Below are 5,871 nucleotides of genomic sequence, written 5' to 3' on the forward strand. Positions count from 1 at the left end.
GTATGTCTTCTTTGGAGAAATGTCCGTTCATGTCTTCTGCCCATTTCTTGTTTGGATTATTTGTTCTTTGGGTGTTGAGTTTGGTAAGTGTCTTAGAGATTTTGGATGCTAGCCCTTTATCTGATAAGACTTTGCAAATATCTTCTCCCATTCCATAGGTAGCCTTTTAATTGTGTTGACTGTTTTCCTTGCTGTGCAAAAGTTTTTTATCCCGATCAAGTCCCAATTGTTCATTTACGCCTCTGTTTCCCTTGGCTTTGGAGATGTGTAGAGCAAGGAGTAGGAGTGGCCGAGGTCATAGAAGTTGCTGCCTGCATTCTCCTCTAGGATTTATTTATTTATTTATTTATTTGTTTAAAAGATTGTATTTATTTATTCATGAGAGACATAGAGAAAGAGAGAGGGATGCAGAGACACAGGCAGAGGGAGAAGCAGGCTCCACGCAGGGAGCCCAACATGGGACTCGATTCCAGGTCTCCAGGATCAGGCCCTGGGCTGAAGGCGGTGCTAAACCACTGAGCCACCAGGGCTGCCTCCTCCTCTAGGATTTAGATGGATTCCTGACATTTAGGTCTTTCATCCATTTTGAGTCTATTTTTGTGTAGGGTATAAGAAAATGGCTCGGTTTCATTCTTCTGCATGTGGCTGTCCTATTTTCCCAAAGCCATTTGTTGAAGAGACTGTCTTTTTTCCATTGGATATTCTTTCCTACTTCGTCAAAAATTAGTTGACCATAGAGTTGAGAGTCTAGTTCTGGGTTCTCTATTCTGGTTCATTGATCTATGCATCTGTTTTCGTGCCAGTTCCATACTGTCTTGATGATTACAACTTTGTGATCCAGCTTGAAGTCCGGAATGTGATGCTTTCTGCTTTGGTTTTCTCTCTCAACATTGTTTTGGCTATTTGGGGTCTGTTGGTTCCATACAAATTTTAGGATTATTTGTTCCAGCTCTGTGAAAAAAATTGATGGTATTTTGATAGGGATTGCATTGAATATATAGATTGCTCTGGGTAGCATAGACATTTTAACAATATTTCTTCTTCCAATCCATGAGCATGGAATGTTTTTCCATTTCTTTGTGTCTTCCTCAAGCTCTTTCATGAGTGTTCTATTGTTTTCTGAGTACAGATCTTTTACTCTTTGATTAGGTTTATTGCCAGGTATCTTATGGTGTTTGATGCAGTTGTGAATTAAATCAATTCCTTAATTTCTCTTTCCTCTGTCTCATTGTTAGTGTATAGAAATGCAACTGACTTCTGTGCATTCATTTTATATCATGAGACTTGGCTGAATTCCTGTATTGGTTCTAGCAATGTTTTGGGGGATCTTTTAGGTTTCTACATAGAGTATCTTGTGAGAGTTAAAGTTTGTCTTCTTTGCTGATTTGGATGCTTTTTTTTTCTTTTTCTTTTTGGTGTCTTATTGTGAGGCAAGGACTTCCAGCATTATGTTAAACAACGGTGGTGAGAGTGGACATCCCTGTCGTGTCCTGACCTTAGGAGAAAAGCTCTGTTTTTCCCCATTGAAAATCATACTCATTGTGAGTCTTTCATATATGGCTTTTATGATATTGATGTATGTTCTCTCTATCCATATATGGCAGAGAATTTTTATCAAGAGAGAATGCATATTTTGTCAATGCTTTTTCTGCATCTATTGAGAATATCATATGGTTCTTGTCCTTTCTTTCATTAATGTTATATATCACATGATTGGTTGGTGAATGTTGAAGCACCCTTGCAGCCCAGGAAAAAAATCTCACTTGGTGTGCTTATAGCAGCAATGTCCACAATTGCCAAAATATGGAAAAAGCCTAGGTGTCCATTGATGGATGAATGGGTAAAGAAGAGGTGGTATATATACAGAATGGAATATTACCCAGCCATCAAAAAGATGACACCTTGCCATTTACAATGATGTGGATTGAACTAGAGGGTATTACACTAAGCAAAATAAGTCAGTCACAGAAAGACAAATACCATATGATTTCACTCATACTTGGAATTTAAGAAACAAAACAGTTGAACATAGGGGAAAGAAAGGAAAAATAAAATAAGATGAAAACAGGAGGGAGGCAAACCATAAGAGACTCTTAATCATAGGAAACAAACTAAGGATTGCTGGAGGGGAGGTGGGTGGGGGCATGGGACAATTTGGTGATGGGCATTAAGGAGGGCCTTTGATGATGAGCACTAGGCGTTATATGTAACTGATGAATCACTAAATTCTACCCTTGAGCCAAAACAAAACAAAACCCAGGCAGCTTCCTTGTTCAAACTCTTTTATTTGTGGGCAAATAGCTTCCTTTTGCAAATTTAAAAAAATGACCATGCCAACACATTGTAAGAGCCCCTTCAAGGGCCATGGGAGGAGTTAGTGCAAAGAAGGTTTTCTGAAGCTGAAGCTTCATTAGCTTCTTAGCAAACCCACCTGTGGTAAAAGATCATATTTAACCTTGGGAGTCAGATTGTCATTAATGTCAGTTTTTGCCACCAAGGGTTGGTCTTACGTTGTAGTTCCCTCATGGTGCAGAGAAGAAACTTCTGATAATGGAACAGCTATTATGACATTACAAAAATTGTTGAATACATCATGCTATCCTCCTAGATCTCCCTCTGCCTGTGTCTTTGCCTTTCTCTCTCCCTCTGTGTGTGTGTCTCTCATGGATAAATAAATAAAATCTTAAGAAAAAAAAAACAAATTTAGAAAAAAAAAAAACCAGAGGAATCTTGGGATAGATTGCAACAAAACAACACCCTACCCAGGATATAGATCTTAAACCCTTCCCCACTTCAGGAGTAGATCCTTGGCTTGCCCCTCCCCTCACTGCACTATTGTGCTGCCTGTACTAACTTTTACCATCCCAACATCAGAATAACTCCAGCCCCAATATTAGGTGTGGAGACTCAACACTAAGAAAGATCTCATTTCTTTGTAGAGATGGATCAGTGGACAAGGGCTTGGATGAGACCCATGGCTCACCTCTCCCAAGTCCTTAGCAGACTACATTCTCCCCCACAGCTCGAGGCAAGCTTGCTATATACACTTAACTTGATATGCAGAAGTAATTAGGACTGAACTGATCACTACTAGGATGATCCATAGCCTTTTCAGGATGGATGAAGACTGGTTGGCAACTGGCACAGTTATTGATGGTGCTAAAACAAACAAAAAATAGAAGCCCTGTCAAACCTAAAAAAAAAAAAAACCAACAACGCTGTCCTGATAATTGCCAGAGGGAATGATTTCCAGGTAAAGGGAATTAAGTATCGACTTATTCTGATGAGTGCTGAGTAATGCATAGAATTATTGAATCATTATATTGTATGTGTGAAATTAATATATACTGTAAGTTAATTATATTGTAATAAAAACAAATAAAATACCTTCTTGAACACTTACCTTCCCTAGGCAAACTATGGCATGCCCAAATTGATTCATGCTGTGGCAGTCACTCTATCAGATCCAGGTTGTGCCCTATCCTCATGGAGCTCATATTCCTACTGAGGGAGACAGCTGATGTCCACCTGGTTATCATACAGTTTTATGTGTTCACTGTGGGCAGAACTTTATGAGGGTGACAGAACTGAGGATGCTTCATTCTGTCTAGGGGAAGTTGTGAGGGCTTCCTAGGAAGTGACATTTGTGCTGTTAAAGGATAAATAAAACAGAGGAAGAAGAAAGGGCTGGAAGCACAATGATATTTATAGGTTTGGGGACTGCCTAGCAGTGCAGGGTGACTGGATCATTGGTTAGTAGGGAAGAGGGCCCCTGAGCAGAGGGAGGGGAGACAGAAAGGAGCATAGGCAGGAGGGCCTATGGCAGTCACTGACTTTCCAGTCCACCAAGAGATCAGTCAGGCAACTGATCCATCAAACCTCCAATTGCACACACATCCTCCTATCCACACAGGGAAGGCATTAGACCTATAAAGAGAGCTGCTGCAACCTCCTTACCGTGCTCATTTAGTTACTTGAAGGCTCCAGCATTTTCTCCCAATGTTCTAAGAATTCCTGAAGCCATTGATTGCAGTCTCCCATTGAGATCCTCCTGAAATAGTCTGCCATTCCCTTACTCTCCCACTCCTCCTTGATACCTCTGGCTCCAGGATTCACTACTGTCCAGCTTATTTTCATTGCATCAAAGAAGAGGGTCATTTGTCTGCTGATATTGAAGTGCTAGGACGCAGCAGTGCATCATTCCGCTTCACACTGACAAGACAGCAGTTTGTGCAGTGTGGGAGGACCTGCAATCCACACACAGTCATTGGCTTGGACTCTTTGAGCTCCCTGATCTCCCAGTAGGTCCAGCGTGTCTCTGAGGTGGGACCTATGTTGAGGTTTTGTACATGAGCCCCTTCCCTGCATGTGCTGTGCTCTTTCCCTCTCTTGCTGACTGCCTCCATCTCCCCAGCCCCTTCCTCTACTTACCCTTGGTCATGTTGTTCTCCAGTTTGATGTCAGGCAGGATCATCCTGAGCTCTTGCCCCACATCTGCCAGCATCTGGGTCAATTCTGTCCATGCTTTGGTGGCATTTACCTTCTTCCCCAGGAGACCCAAAGGTCTGACCTTGCTGCTATCACTGTCATACTGAAGGAAAGGCTTTTTATCCACTGAGCCCTGCACTTCATACCAAGGGTGTTCAGGTCTGGCCTGAGATTTGACGGTGAGGTTGAGGCAGAGAGAATGAGCATCTGTGAAAGAAAAAGGCAACTGGGGTCCCAAGACTCTCTGAAAGGCCTACTGCAGAGAAAGGGGTCTCCATCCCAGCACCCTCCATCTTCTGCATCCTTAGTCCCCATCTCTTATGGCTGAGCTTCAGTAAAGCACTTTGATACTACCTGCCATAGAGCCCTCGAAGGGCACATACTGTTTCCAGAAGGATATATGTGACAAATACTTTAAGTGACATCTGCCAAGTTCTTAGGTAGAGAAACTACAAGGCACTGTCTGCCCTCCTGGGACTTGAAATCTAGCTAACAGAGAGGACTTTCAACAGAAAGGGAAAAAAAAAGACACCATAGGATGCATGCCAGATTCATGATGGTTCCTGGGTAACCTGAAGAGGCTTTCTGGAGTAGAAGGAGGGAACTGGCAGGAGACAGAGAGCTGCCCTATGGGAGGAGCACAGTACAGGCAGAGTGCCTTAGACTGGGGTCCCTGTCCTTAAGAGCACAAGGATAGAGGCGGCTTCTTCCGAGCGGCTGCAAGTTAGCTGCATATGTTGAAGGATACAACCAGTGGAATTGCTACCTTTTGCAAGATTGAAATCATGGCAGGTCCAGAAACTGATGCCCAATTCCATTTCACTAGCATCAAAAAATATTTCAACTCTTATACTCTCACAGGTAGAATGAATTGTGTATTGGCCACATACGGAGGCATTGCTTTGAAGATTTTATACTTCAAATTAAGGTCTAAAAAAACACCAGCTGTGAAAGCAACATAAATGGACTTTAACTTGGACCTCATCTGTTAAGTTCCCATGCTTGGAGAAGCTAATGTCAACTCATCATGTGATACTCAATTTGTACAATAAATTATGAACCTGGAAAAAAAAAAAAGAGCACAAGGATAGCTTGGTACTTGCCTGAGACATGGGGAAGCCCCATGTCTTCCTCCCCTTTCTTATCTCCGAGCCAGGTCCCCAGATCCCAGGATACTCACAGTCTTCCAGGCTTGTGCCAGTGGCAGCAATGACAAAAGACTGGCAATGTAAGATACTGGCCACATTCCTGATGAGCACACCCTTGGAGAGTAAGAGGCAGGAAGTGGCTGCGGGGCAGGTACCTCCCAAAGTCATCACATCAACGTGGTTGAAGGCTCTGCTGGAATCAGACAGGAGCAAGGTGTGCTGAGGGAAAGTTTTG

General features: G+C 42.5%; 1 pseudogene; it reads left to right on the forward strand.

Annotated features, from left to right (window-relative positions):
- The first annotated feature begins 5,220 nt into the window (after positions 1-5,220).
- On the forward strand, positions 5,221-5,565 carry LOC140615857 (ATP synthase membrane subunit K, mitochondrial pseudogene; annotated as a pseudogene).
- Positions 5,566-5,871: the final 306 nt, after the last annotated feature.

Source organism: Canis lupus, chromosome 1 (genome assembly GCF_048164855.1).
Source record: "Canis lupus baileyi chromosome 1, mCanLup2.hap1, whole genome shotgun sequence".
Classification (NCBI taxonomy): domain Eukaryota; kingdom Metazoa; phylum Chordata; class Mammalia; order Carnivora; family Canidae; genus Canis; species Canis lupus.